At 43.9% G+C, this 14,776-nt stretch overlaps 1 protein-coding gene across 8 annotated transcripts in view; it reads right to left on the bottom strand.

Annotated features, from left to right (window-relative positions):
• The window catches only part of CYSLTR2 (cysteinyl leukotriene receptor 2), an 82,354-nt gene that overhangs the window by 15,748 nt on the left and 51,830 nt on the right, over positions 1–14,776 (bottom strand). The gene's annotated exons all lie outside the window — the stretch shown is intronic.

Raw genomic sequence — 14,776 nt, 5'->3', positions numbered from 1 at the left:
TCTCTTCACTCTGTCATGTGGTGTTTTTCTCATATCTTCACATCTCCCCATTGTGTAGTCTGTGTCTCTGTGTCTTATCTTCTTCTTAAAAGAATACCAGTCATTTCGGGTAGGGCACATCTTGGTTTAGTATGACTTCATTTTAACCAATTACATCTGCCTAAGATCCTATTTCTAAATAAGGTCACACTCACAGTTAGGACTTGAACATACACTTTGGGGGTGGGGGGCATAATTCAACCCACAACAGGGATACATAACATCTATTTCATAGAATTGTTGTAAGGATTAAATGAGAAAGAGAAAACTTCACAGCGTACATGGCACTGGTAAGTGTCCCCTACCTGCTTTACTTCTTGAATTAATAATAAATGATCTGGCTTTAACATCTGTCATCCCACTGACCATGAGAATGAGTTGATGACCTCAATTCTCACCTTCATAAGAAGTGTAAAACATAGGTTTCTCTTGGTGTTTGCTGGGAAAACATACTCTATGGAAATACTGATTACTCTCAGATTATTCTGACATATTTATGATGAAATTTTCTCAAAAATCACTCCGTTCCTTTACTCTGAGTCTATGCTATCAGAGTATTCCTGGTAAGCATAGGTCTATCTGGGTATCTTTTTTTTTTTTTTTTTTTATCCTCACTCGAGGACATTTTTCCATTTTTTGTTCAGGTAGAGTGGGAGGGAGAGAGAGGAACAGAGAGAGAGAGAAACATCGATGTGAAAGGAACACATCGAGTGGCTGCCACCCGCACAACCGACCAGGGCTGGGGACAAACTGCAACCGAGGTACATGCCCTTAGCGGGAACCAAACCCGGGTCTCTCAGGACCGCAGGAGCATAGGTCTATCTGGAAGAGTGGACTGTGGATCACGGACTAGAAGATTCCAATATAGGGAAGGTAGAATCCCCCATTATAAATATACAAATCTAAATTCTAGGCTAAAAATGTGCCCATATGAGTTTGGTTTGTGTAAATTGATTTTTTGAGGCTTTAGAGTAGACTGACAAGATGAAAGTTCTCATGTATACAGCTGAAGGCCACATCCTATTTCCAAGATGACCCCAGGGCCCTGGTGCTGATTGCATTGATAATGGCTCTTTGTTTCAACAGTGAATCTGAGGTTTCTTTTTGGGTTATGAGGAGAATGGTGAGGCCATCAGCTGGATGAGGAGCATATATTCTAGAGCTTGGGAGACAGGTCAAGGCTACAGATACAGTTCAGGGATAGGCATGAAGAGACAGGAAGTCTGTAAGCCTGACTTGGGAAAGGGAAGACAGCAAAACAGCACGAACCAAGTCCATGAGGCATGTCACAGTTATATATCTACTCCGGATGGGTACAGCACTAGAACCAAAGTTAACACACAGGGCCTGGGAAATAGGAGACAAGGCAAGGGAACTAAGACTGGTATGTGACCAGCCAGATAAATTTTCATGGAAGTGTTCCATTATAATTGGGTTTTTGTAAAAAGGATAGAGACCTGTCCCTATGGCTATATAGAACCTCTTTAGTCTTAAAGAGCCTGACCTTAGAGCCAGGATTGTGACAGAATCCTAAAGGAAGCTCTACCAAAGAGGCCAAGGAAAGGTCTGAACTAGTACAAATAGACCTGAAAGCAATCAAGTTCTTAATCTTCTTGACCATGAAGACTACCACTTCTCCCATCTCAAGTACAGGGCTTGTGAATTATAATGAGAAGAGTAGCCTGGGATGTGGCAAGCCTTTAGGGACCCCGTCAGCTACAAATGCTGGGAAAAAGTCCCTTATCATAGGCAGAGCATGGAATCCAGCAGGTATGACCACAGACAAGATGTCATAAAAAATATATGGTAACAGGTGGTCCATCAGAGAGTTAAGGAGTGTGGTGGACCAAAAATAGACCCTAGGGTATCCTTGAACAACTAGGGAGGAAGGAAGAACTCATGGGGAGGTCAGCGTGCAAGCAGCCAAACCCTTCACTGCCAGGCCACAGTGCAAAGACAGCACTGGACCTGAGAGGAGGCCTGGCCAGTGCAGGCATGTCCTGAGCCTTGGAGAGCCCAAATTCTGGTCAGAGCATTTGACAGAGACTCAGACCACAGTGCTAACACAAGGGTCCATTATTCCTAATGAGGCGGGGACTAAACCTCAGGAACAAGAGAGACGCCCAGTTTTAGAATCAAGGCACAAAATCAGGGTCAGATCATCCCCACGGGAAACACAGAGTCCCAGGGTTGCTTCGATTCCTCTGCCTGAGATTAGGGTTGATTCTGGCCCCAGGTGCTGCAGAGAAATGGGGGTGGCCGATGACTGCCAACAGCCTGGTTTAGGGAGAATATACCCACAGAGTTTGGGGCTTTCTTGGAATCTTAATCCAAAAGCATCTTAATATCCCTAAAGGTAAAAAAGGAGAGAGAGAGAGAGAGAGAGAGAGAGAGAGAGAGAGAGAGAGAGAATACAAACACTCTTCCTAGAAGCCTTATTTAGCTAACAGCCACAGGCTAAAAGCATGGCTAGCTCAGAACCAAAATTCTATTTAGTTCAACACTTTCTCCTGAGAAACCTTTAAAGCATTTTGATTGTTCCTTTCTGCCAATATAAAATATTATAGTGTATATATGATTACACCACACTGCAACCTTTCATTAGACTGTAAAAAAAAAAAAAACAAAATCACCTGCTAGATGTGGCTGTAAAAACAAGCCAGACCAATTAAGTATGTGACAGGAAGCTGAGAAATATATGAACAGGTAAATTCAAGGGAAATTTGGAAAGAAATTGACAGCATAATTTCCACTGCCTTAGAGGGAGAGGAGAGAGTGTGCGTGGCTTTCTGCAAATGAGCTTGCAACACAGAAAGAATTAAGGCTTTGTCTCCTGTGGCTCTACTGGTAAACAAAGAAGAAAGAGTGAGAATCAGCAACAGGTAGAAATGCTGTACTTCAGCTATGGAGAAACCCAAACATGCTGCTGGACCAGTTAAAATCTGAGGAGGGTGAGTAGTATGCATGATGCTTAGACTGTTTTCATGGTTTTAGCAAAGCTGCAACTGTCTCAAATCTCACAGAAGTTGTTTTCCTTTATACTTAGAAAAATATATACTTGGATGCGTTCACAGGAGACCATTAGACCTGGTGGCAGTTTCCGCCCCACCCCCTTTCCCCCTAAGCACTGACTGGGACTCTGAGTCCACAGATGTGCTCACCTTCAGTTCTCAGAGCTGGGCCTGTGACCCGTGCTCAGAACCTCAACATTGAGGCACACGGACACACAGACATACCTGGAAGGGCAATGAGCGACGTGCAATTAGACAACCAGCTGCAGTGACATTGTGGTAAACTGCTAAAAAACAGACAATGTTCTGGGGAATCAAGACTCAAAGATGGTGCGGTGCGCACCAGCTTTACAAGGCATTGGTGATGGCGTTTTGTGCAGAGCGGTCCTGGGGGAAAGAGCTGCACCTCATCGGAAGGAGAACTGGTAGACCTGCCACGCCAGCAGCCTCCCTGATTGTTCTGAGTCCTCTGTTTGGCCACTGTCTCTGGGTTTTCTAACTCCCACACTGAAAATCCTTTTAGTAAACTTACATCAGGATCCTAGTCTGTCTAATCTCATCAGCCGCCCCCACTATTCCTCACTTCAAGTCCCCCCGCTTTGGCCAAACCTGCCTAAGGGCCCTGGGAAAGCATGTTCCCTCTATCAGCCCGCCTCCGCCGCTGCCTCACTTCCACCTCAAGTAGAATGCGCTCTGTGCCCGAAGCCAGGACACCTAGTTTGAGTCCCGACCCACTCACTTTCTAGCTGTATAACCATTACGCTGAGGTTTAGCTTCCTCACCTTGAAAATGAGGCTAATGAGGACTGTTTCTTAGGGTTATGTCCAGTTGTTAATGAAAGAATGTATTCACTATACTTAGCAGATGGTCAACCAAATGCTATTTTCCTCTTCTACCTAACTCTGTGACCTACTCAAGTTTATATTTTCCCTTGCCCTTTTATGCCCACAGTCCCTATATCACTGAGCTCACTGTTGTCATTCCTTTCTCATTCTCTCTTCTTATTCCACAGCAATAGCTGTCTTGCCCATCCCCACTACCTCAGAGACCCTCCTTTGAATCGCACGTAAGTAGGAGGAGGTCATCTGTTACTGCTAAGCAGCTGATTCTACTGCTTTCTTCTTGTAGGATCCTCGTGTCTTTTCTCTGAAACCTCCACTCCTTCCCTGACTTCCGTGGCCCCAAGGACTTAGGGTTTTCCATCTCCTGACTCCTCAACCCTTCTGATGGCACTATCAGTTCTTCACCTGACTGTGGACACCCACTGGAGCCCCACCATGGTCCTCAGCTCACCTCTGTCTATAATTCCCCGGGGACTCCCCCACCTTGGAGACTTTACCACTGTCAGTCTGCCTCAGACTCCCAGATATGTTTTTTACGTATGAAAATATCATATTTTCGTCTTATCATTTGCAAAGAATTTTCTTCTCAGTTATCTCATTTTCTCCACTGAGCTATCCCTTGAGATAGTCTGAGTTGGCATTATTATCTTCATTTTAAAAATAAAGGAAAAAAACTGAGATCAAGAGAATTTAAGTATTGTTTGTTTGTTTTCCTGAATTCTCTATATTGCTACATTTCTAGAATAACCATACCTGCTCCTCAAAACAATCCCACTCAGCTAGTGTCATGAACAGACTGTTTGTGCTCCACCCCTCCAAATTTATATGTTGAAGCCAGAGTCCATGTGACTGTATTTGTAAAAAGGGCCTTTTTGAAGATAATTACGGTTAAATAAGGTCATAGGGTGGGGCCCTGATCCAATAGGATAAGTGTCCTTAGGAGAAGAAACACTTTCTGCCGTGTGAGGACACAGCAAGAAGGTGGCCACCTATATGCCAAGAGAAGGGGCCTCAGAATGAAACCTACCTTGCTGGTGATTGGGTTGCAGCCAAAGTCTCCAACTTCCCCCTCCCTTGATATAGGAAAAGAATTCTGAGAAACAGGATGTTTCAGAACATTGCCCCAGGTATCCAGGTTGAATCACCCTGGGAGTGGAGATCCCCCTTGGTCTCTTTGAGGTTATACCTATGCAATTAGCCAAATCACATTGTCCTCTCCCTCTAAGGGCTGCCAGCCCCTCATCCATACCTTTCCTATATAGCCCTGCCTGTTAGAGATACTGGCGCTGACCCCGCCTTAGGAGTCAGCCTGGCAGGTAATTCCCAATAAAGTTCTCTTGCCTAAACCCAGGTGTGTTCCTCTTTCAGCCGACCTTTCAGCTGGCACCTTGATCTTGAATTTCCCAGCCTCCAGAAGTGTAAGAAATACATTTCTGTTATTTAAGCCACCAAGTCTATGGTACTTTGCTGTTGTGGCCAGAGCAGACTGATACAGCTGGTGACTACTTTGGAGATGTTTTCTTTCTTTTATATCTCACATTCAATCAACTGGCAGAAGTTATCTTCATTGTTTTTATATGACTTGCCTTGAATTCTATCCTTACTTTCTATGTACAAAGTCACCATTCTAACTTTAAACGTTGTTAGCTGATGCCTAGAAGCTGTTAGTATCTCCAGACCTATAACTCATTATGAGATTAAACCAATTAAAACATCATTTTTTGTTTCATCATAAACCTATAATTGCCAATCAGACCAAATGCAAATTCCTCAACCAGGAATATAAGACTTTCCAGCACTTGTCCCAGCTGCATCTGTTTTCTCATATATGAGATTCAGCACCAACGAGTGCAGCCATGCAGTGGGGTGGCAGATGGCACAGCAGAGATCTGAGTCTCGGTCTGCCGTGCTGTAGACACACATGGCATGGCTGACACATCACTTAGCTTCTTTGGGGAAGCTTATCTATAAAATGAAGATAACAATACCCCTCAACCGCATATCTGAAGAGGCCTCTGAGAGGAGCAAATGGAATAACAGACATAAAACACTTTGAAAACTGTGTAGGTAGCATTATTGTTATTATTTTACTGCTCCTCAAAACCTGGCAGCCCAGACCTGGATTGTGCTTCTTCATGCATGTTTCTGTGCCTTCCCCTCTGCTCTCTTCTGCCTCTGCCCTTCTTCTCCCCAATCTTCAAGGTGCCTAACTCTTGACAAATCAAATCCTTTTCTTCTTAATCCACGTTGCCTTCTGCACGTCACCTCACCAAACCAATGTTTCCCAAGGACCCCTATCTTTTTTATCATTCCAACAACACTTGTAAATAAACCACTGCAGCTAACATTAGTTCTTCATGTGCTTTGATAGATAGATGTGAGGCAGACACATCACATCAGTCTCTCCAGATGGTATCTATAGGAGAATGGGACAGTCCTCTACTGTTTTTTAATCCCCTATTATGCCTAAGTACCTGAGAGAACTTGGTAAACTCTGAATCACTAGACAAATGAGGATTAACGTTGCAGACTCATAAATCATGTATTAGACAGAGAATCACAGGATTTGATGGTCAGGTAAAAGCACAGCCCTATCTGGCCACTTTTTCTTCACTTACGTCACTGTCTACCTGCCATGATCCTGGGTGTTGGAAGTTCTCCATATAGCAGGAGGCTCCTGTTTTAATGACCCACCCTGCAATTCACAACTCCCGCCCCCCAATAATGCTCTTTATTTTATCTAACAATTTTAGATCATAACTTGGATTTTAGCTCTCAGAGCTACTTACTGCATGTTGTAGAATGGCAAATAGCACATTTTCTTTAAGGTTCTTAGAAATGATCCCAGGAGGGAGTTGGTGTAAGGCCATAGAGCCAAATCTGCCACATACAATCTTGAGGGTCGTGGGTAAGTGATCAATCTTCTCTGGGCCTCCATTTCCTGATCTGTGAATGCCACACTGAATATATCTCACACAAGTGAGCCCTCAACGATGTGAATTGTTATAATTAAATCCCAAAGTTGGGTTTAGAGAATTGATTAAAGAGGTGGAAAGGATCTCAGGGAATTGGTACAAATATAAAAACAAGGATTCAGAGATAATTTCATGTTTTTAAAAAATGGTGAAAGAGCAGTGTGGTTCAGTGGTCACAGCGTTGGCCCTCAAACAGAAGGGTTGTGGGTTCGATGCCTAGTTAAAGGCATGTACCTAGGTTGTAGGTTCAATCCCTGGCCCCAGTCAGGGTGTGTGCAGGAGGCAACCAATCGATGTTTTTCTCTCTCTTCTCCCCCCTCCCTTCCTTCCACTCTCTCTAAAAAAAATCAATAGGAAAAATATCCTCTGGTGAGGATTAACAATAAAAAAAGTGATGGTCCGGCCGGTGTGGCTCAGTGGCTGAGCATCGATCCATGCACCAATAGGTCGCCAGTTCAATTCCTGGTCAGGGAACATGCCCAGGTTGTGGGCCTGATCCCCAGTAAGGGGCGTGCAGGAGGCAGCTAATCAATGTTCTTGCTCCTCGATGTTTCTATCTCTCTCTCCCTCTGACTTCCTCGCTCTGTAAAGTCAATAAAGGAAAACAAAAAAGTGATGAAAGGCATGACAGTGAAGCAGGGAAACAGCAGGACAGCAGTTAGGAGCAAAAACTCTGGACCTGAGTCCTGGCTCCTGCACTCTCTAGTTCTATGACCTCAGGCAGTTGACTTTCTCTCCTTCTCAGTAAAATGGGCATAACGATTATAGTAGTCCCTACTTCACAGGTTGTTGTGAGGACTGGGTGCAATGACACAGGTGTGGCACTGAGAAAGCACCACGGATTAGCTGCTGCCATTGCAAAGGTTCACAGACTTAGCTCCCTGAACGTGTGCAGACAGGATATAACCCTCTGGATGGGAAGGTTCTACATGGCTATCTCTCAAATCTCAGAGGCCCCAGATTGCTGAACTGATACACTCCCTCCCCCCAAATAGGAAAGTATCATTGAGTGCCTAGTTCTTAAAATCCAAGACTGCTAGTTCAGCCCTCAGTTTAAATAGGCCCTAATTGTTGTGGTAGAAACATAAAGCTTTGTTGACCTTTCTGGCCTCCTGGAAACAGGTTCACACTTTTAGATTTGTTTCACAAGAATAAAGTGAACTTAGTTCTTAAAGATCAAAACAAAAATACAGATGAAAAGAACTGAGATCAACAACTTTTGGATAGGGAGCGGAGCTGGTGTCCAGGCTTCCAGAATAAATGGGGGCAGAGGAATGAACCACACAGTTCTCCATTTCTGTGGAGTCAGCACCTTAAGTCATTCTGCTGCTCCAGTCACCTTCCGCTGCACCTCCCCTACATTTTCTCAAAATGCCCCAAAGTGCACCACCAGGCTAACATGCCTTTGCCTTCTGAATATCATTTATTTCCCCATGCCTCATAACCATAAAATCAGCGCCTTGAGCCCGCTGGTGAATGGGGTACTTGGAGAACTGCTGATAACCAGTAGGCATTCAATAACATTTATGGCTCTGGAAGTTTCCTGAGAAGGGAATTCTTTAATCCACTTTCTCTGTCCTTCAGAGCTTCTCTTCAACAATTCTGGGCTCAGGGGGACTTCTTAGCCTGATTCCTGGGGCCTGATTATTCACCCTGCAGGATGACTGAAGTTTACTCTCTCGGGTCCATGCAGTTTTATTGTCTCATTTCTGTATTCTGGTTGGGACTCCACATTTGGAAGTTGTAAAGCTCATAAGCTCTGTCCTCTCAGATCCCAACCAAATGGTGACTGACTTGCCCTGGAGCTTAGCAGACAGAAAATTCGCTGTGTTGCTCACAGTGTAACCACGGGATCCTAGAGTAACTTCAAACCCCTAAGAAACAGTCGTTGGAACCTGTCTGTTTTCCATCAGGGAGAAGACCTACACGAGATCTTACAGCAGGAGCAGGAAGGCTCTCATAGGCAATCGTCTCAACAGGCAGAGAAGCCCTGGGGAGGCCAAGTGCACTGAGCAGTTTCTCTCTGTAATGGCCTAATCTAATTGGCTTCTTTAATGAGCAAACTTTCCAGTCCCCCTTCACCATCTCCCAGATTTCTCAGGAATCCATCAGGATGGAGCCAGTAGGAAGGGGAATATTGATGATTGGTTGGTCTCTCTGACCAGCCTCCTGACTAAATCCTAGAATGCTCAGTGAAAGTTCAGAAATCCTCAAAATAACTTCTTGATTTCATTAACTTGATTTCCTGTTTTAGTTCTAAAGACCAGACATACTGTTTTCTAATTAGAACATTTTCTTGAAATCAGTGTAGTTGTCAACTTTTCAATGATTTCTTCCAGCTGCCCATTCATATGTACCCTGCAGCTTGTGTCTGCCTCCCTCTCCTTCTAGCACTTTCCCTGACTCCTGAGAAGCCGCAGGAGCCACCTGAGCCTTCCTTGCCAGGACTCTGTTGAAGGCTGCTGGGCTTCTCAAAACATCGCCCAGTCTGGGGACAGGGCAGGCCACACAGCATGCATCACCTATGGTCTCTTCCACTAAATGGAGAGCTTTGCTTAGACGACAGAACACGCGGTAAACAACATCCACCACCACAAACAAACATGAACAGATGGAAAGAGAGGCACCTCCAGAAGAAGTGTATTTCCAGAGCCGCCATCTGGGCAAAGAGCTGCACAGGTAAAAGTAACGATTTGGAAAGTTCTGGTGGGGTTAAAATGTCAGATCCTTTCTTGGGAATGTCCCTGTGCAAAAAGGTGCAGATAGATTATGGCCACAGTTGGGGATAACTACCCCTTAAGATTGGAGTTGTTCCATAATTTGATTCTTTATATGCTATTTTGCTGGATAAATGCTCCCAGAGAACAACTTATCCCCAGGGATGTAGCAAGAGCTGAAGGTTGGCATTTGAGCACACAAGGGCACCTCTCTCTGCCTCCATGAGCGAAATAAATGGCATTTTCTCTGACATCCCTTCCTACCTCTGTCTCTGCTAAATCCTCATTTCACTTTCTAATGTTTTCCAAAAGCTAGCTCACTTCCATGTTCACCCTAACAATGAACACTCTGCACCGCAATAAACAAACGCATAATTCAACACCAAGAAAACTTCACGTAAAGGGCGTGAACTCCTTGAAGCTATGACTTCATTTTTTTTAAGCATTGTTGTGATTAAGTGCTGTCTTCTTTCTGGCTCTCATCACTTTCCTCAGCTATTCCTTTTAAGAGAATGTATGAACCTGTTATGCTGACTATGAATTTATAAAACAATCTCAACAAATTTTAGTCATGTTTCTAGAATGGAGGTATCTATTATTAACCGAATTTCTGATCTAAGGAAGGCCGCAGAATCATTTGTATTTGAATCTTGATTCCCAACTCTTCTGATGTCAAAGACAGAAGAAGAAAGATAGTCAACGAGCAAGTGTTATCCCAGAGGCCATTGCCAAATTACTTCCAATGATTTCCTAGGGATTGCGTCAGCAAAAGGACTCTCCCCATCCTCAATCAAAGTGGCTAAATGACATGACCCAGGGGCTCCCCCAAAACCCACTTATTCAAATTAAAACTCCTTCTCTTTTTCTCCTCTCCTATATAGGCATTTTATATTGCACCATTAAATTCATTTATTACAGCAAAGGACTTTTTTGTTGTTCTTACAAAGGTAGCTTGTTAAACATCCTGTTTGCTAGAATGATCTAGAGGTATTGTGATATCATGAAAAGCCTTGGTGAGTAAATTCCAGCAGGATCCAAACCCTGGCTCTAGCCCTTGCCAACTGTGCTATTGCAAGGACCAGAGGAGGCGACACAAGCAAAGCCTCCCACACAGCTGCTGGGAGCCAGGCTCATCGCATGCATCTGAGGCATCGTCACTGCTGGTGCAGCCCTGCCTGCTGTCCAGGAAAGGAACACCTCAAGACGTTTTAGAATGCTGTGTATAAAATATGTGTAAAGATAGTAAGAAACACACAGATAAGGAGAGAATGTTTCCATATGTCTAGAAAACTCAAAAACCAGGGAATTGCCCGAGTAATACCCTAGGCAGCTGCTAGTAGCCTGGGGGCTGTGGGCATCTGAACCTAAAGAGAAGAGGGCAAGGAACAAAGAAGACTGTCAGCTTTCCTCCTCCCCAGACCATCCTGCTGCCCAGTGTCTCCCCTGCAACAGACCTGCCTCACTGCCTACCTGTCTCCACAAGCCCCTCCTTCTGACATGGGGGTCAGCTCAGGGCTTTCCTAGTACAGGTGTCGTCTCTCACCTGGATGACGGAGGACACAGTCTCTTGAGTGGCTCCCAGCTTCTACTCTTGCTGTTCTCAATCCATTTTCTCCACAGTGGCCAGAGTGACCTTTCCAAAATGAATATCTTACTACTTTACCCTTCCGCTTAAAACCCATCATCACCTTACAATAAAGTTCAACACCAGGCTTTTCACAATGTGGATCTTGGCATCCAGTATCTTCTCTCCCTACCACTGCCCTCAGGAAAATCTACTCCAGCCTCACGGAACTTATTTCAACGCCCAAAACATATCTGGCTCTTTCTCACCTATTCACTCTGGGCTCGTTTGTCACCTGGCTACTTACCCAACCTCAGGTTTCTTTTTAGATATTGCTCCTCCTAGAAAAAGCCTTCTCTGACCCTCCGGTTTGGGCTGGGTGTGGCTCCACCTGCTCCTGCAGCTTGGTGGCTTCCTGTCCTTGCACTTACCCCTCGGGGTGGAAACTATGTCCATCCCCACCCACTAGACTGTATGCCCACTGACAGCAAGAATGGAGTCTCACTTGACCACTGCTGGATCCCCAGGCCCTAACACAACCTGTGGCATAAGAATGTGCTCAAATAAATAGCCAATAAATAAGCTAATGAAGCTGTTATCCAACCCCTTCTTTATGTCTCACAATAAATGTCTTCTGGGGGGAAAAATTCCCAATGATCTTATGCAGCAAAATAATGTTAGTGCATTTTATTTCACACACTTTCTGTCTCTGAAATGGAAACCTGTGTTCTGAGGACAGGACTACAAGGAGACGAGAGGCAGTCACAGAGGAGGCTCAAATGGTGCTCTCTAAATACTGCAGGAAGTGACACTATTTATATCACTGAGGTTGCAAAGTGTCTTTCTAACTCTGTGCCAACAAGTTCCTTGTAGAGACTTGTGTCTGCTACGGCTAACAAGAGAAACCTCCTTCAAATCTCTCAGAGAATTTGTAAGGGAACAAAGTTATTGTTAAGTAAACTTAAAATAAAAAGCAATCAGCTTACCTTAAGGAATCTGTGATGCCTCCAAGTGCTCCACAGACAACCGTGCCTTCTGTACCAGAGGTGCAAATGAGCTAAAATGCTGTCTCTGCAGCCTCACAGGACGACACGTATATGAAACATACTTTTTTCCATGATAATAATTCTTGTTTTTATAATGTACAATAGAGGTAATAACGATGGACTGAATCCTTTTTAATTCTCCCAGCTTAAGTGATCTTTAAAATTCCAGAGCAAATAGGCTCTCCTCCTCTCTCCTCCTCTCTCCTCCCCTCCCATGCCTTCTCTCCACCTTCTTCCTCTCCCTGTCGCTCCCCTCCCCTCTCCTGATTGCCTTCTTGTTCTTCCTCAGATCTGCTTCCCCTCTTCTTTGAAATCTCGCCTGGAAACACAGGAGATGCAAAAAAGCTCCCATGCCTGGCCCTGGCTTTTCCTAAAGACCCTTCCCACTTTGGGGTTCTTTGGCCCCAGCTGCTCAGGACCCCATTAGTTTCTTTGTCAAAGGAGTGAACCCATCTTGCCACGAAGTCATCAATCCAGTAAGAGAAGTTTTCATTTAAATATTATCAAAGATGGTATCATTTTCTCCATGGGTCAAGTTGTCCCTCGCCACTTCGCACTTCAACTTTTGTGGCTTCAAATACTATACTAGAAAAAACCGCAATAGAGTGAAGCTGCGAAAGTCGAAGCGCAAAGTGGCGAGGGATGACTGTGTATAAAGAAAGAATACTACTTCTCGGAAATTCATTTATCGTGGTAGAGTCTGGAACTGATTAACCGTGATAAACAAGGGCCGAATGTATAGAGGTTAATAGGCTTAACAGAGATAAACATAAGCTGTTAACTAAAGTTCACATTCACTGATGAATTCATTTATTTACACCTTTCCATTTCTTCTTTTTTTTATTTTTTTTATCCTCACCCGAGGACATTTTTCCATTTTTTGTTCAGGTAGAGTGGGAGGGAGAGAGAGGAACAGAGAGAGAGAGAGAAACATCAACGTGAAAGGGACACATCGAGTGGCTTCCACCCGCACAACCAACCAGAGCCGGGGACAAACTGCAACCGAGGTACGCGCCCTTAGTGGGAACCGAACCCCGGTCTCTCTGGACCACAGGCCGACGCTCTAACCGCTGAGCCAAACCGGCCAGGACCATTTATTCTTAATAGAGCTCATGTATTGGGTTTTCTGGGAGGACTCCATCCTCGGGCACTCTTTGTCCAGTGAAAGGATGAGACCCGCACATAAGTAACTACAATACAAAGAAGACAGTGAGTAGCATCCCAGGAAAAGCACAGACAGTGCTGGGGCTTCTCACAGGACTTTGAAAAGGCTCTATAGCAAGGCTGAGCAACCAGGCCAACACTTGCCTTTCTCTGCATGATCCAGCTGGGATGCTGCACTAACCCAAGCCCAGTGGATAATTGCACAAACCAAGCCCCTGTTAGACTTTCATCTTCCAGACTTAGCCTTCGGGGACCAGCACACCTCAGATGTCTGGTGTGCAAGATAAACTAGAAAAGCGGGAAGAGTCCCTGAGCCTGGAATGAATACACACAAAATTTTTAAATGCTCTAGACTATCCTAATATACACCAATGAGTCACATTGCAAAGTATAGCTGCTTTCTTCCAGAACAGGTGCTGCTTGGACAATGGGGGTACACCTTAGGACCCCAGTTGGGTAGGAAGGCAGAATACTAACAGATGCTGGGCTAAATTTCAATACATTTAGAACATTCTGGAGCCTCAATGTTCCTAACTTGGAAACAAATACATCGGAAACAAATCAATTTCTTTAAAACATTAGTAAATTGAAACTCTCAAAAAGATTCTCAGTTTATGTGGTTGAGATGGATGATAGAAATTTCTAGAAGTCTTATGTTTCCCACAAATTATTCTTGCATTATTAAATACAGTATTAAAAGGGAGATGTCGGTGCTTGCCTGAAATTGTACCTCTCTTTCCCTTGATGTGTATTACTCTCAGGCATGTGCCAGAAACAGTAAAATATTTCAAATGACTTAGATCAGCGGTTATTATGTTGACCACTCATTAGAAACACCTGGGAAATATTTGGAAAAAAGAAAAGCAAGAAACTGCTACAGATGACTGGCTTATCTTTAAAAGTTAAGTTTCACTACTTCTAGGAGTAATTTTCTAATCCCAGGATCAGGTTGAATGTGCAGCCAGAGTAGAGAACCACTGATTGAGACCCCAAAGGGTAATAAACAGCTATAAACATATGTTCTCACACACTCTTTCCCCTCATTGTGCCTCTGAGGAAGACCAATGAAATCCATATTCAAAAATTTAACCTCCTTTCCATCCACCCCAAAATAAGACCCTGAAAAGAAAAACACATTTTACATAATAAAATGACCCATCTATGAAAAATAGGGAAGATGACATATAGCCAAAAGTGAACGCACAGTAAAGTATAGTAGATCTCTTCAATGCAATGTTGTGCAGTAATTTAAAATTATGACTATCAAGAATTCATGGCCATGTGGAAAAATAAATATGTGTATAAATATATCCTTACTATATGAACACAATTATGGAAATCAAACTAAAGTTATACACAGAAGCACAAAAAAAAGAATGTAAAAGAAATACCCCCTCCCCCAACACACACACACACAC

Source organism: Molossus molossus, unplaced genomic scaffold, assembly GCF_014108415.1.
Source record: "Molossus molossus isolate mMolMol1 unplaced genomic scaffold, mMolMol1.p scaffold_m16_p_9, whole genome shotgun sequence".
NCBI lineage: Eukaryota > Metazoa > Chordata > Mammalia > Chiroptera > Molossidae > Molossus > Molossus molossus.
Note: the sequence above shows the minus strand (reverse complement) of the source record. Positions and strands in the feature narration are given on the sequence as shown.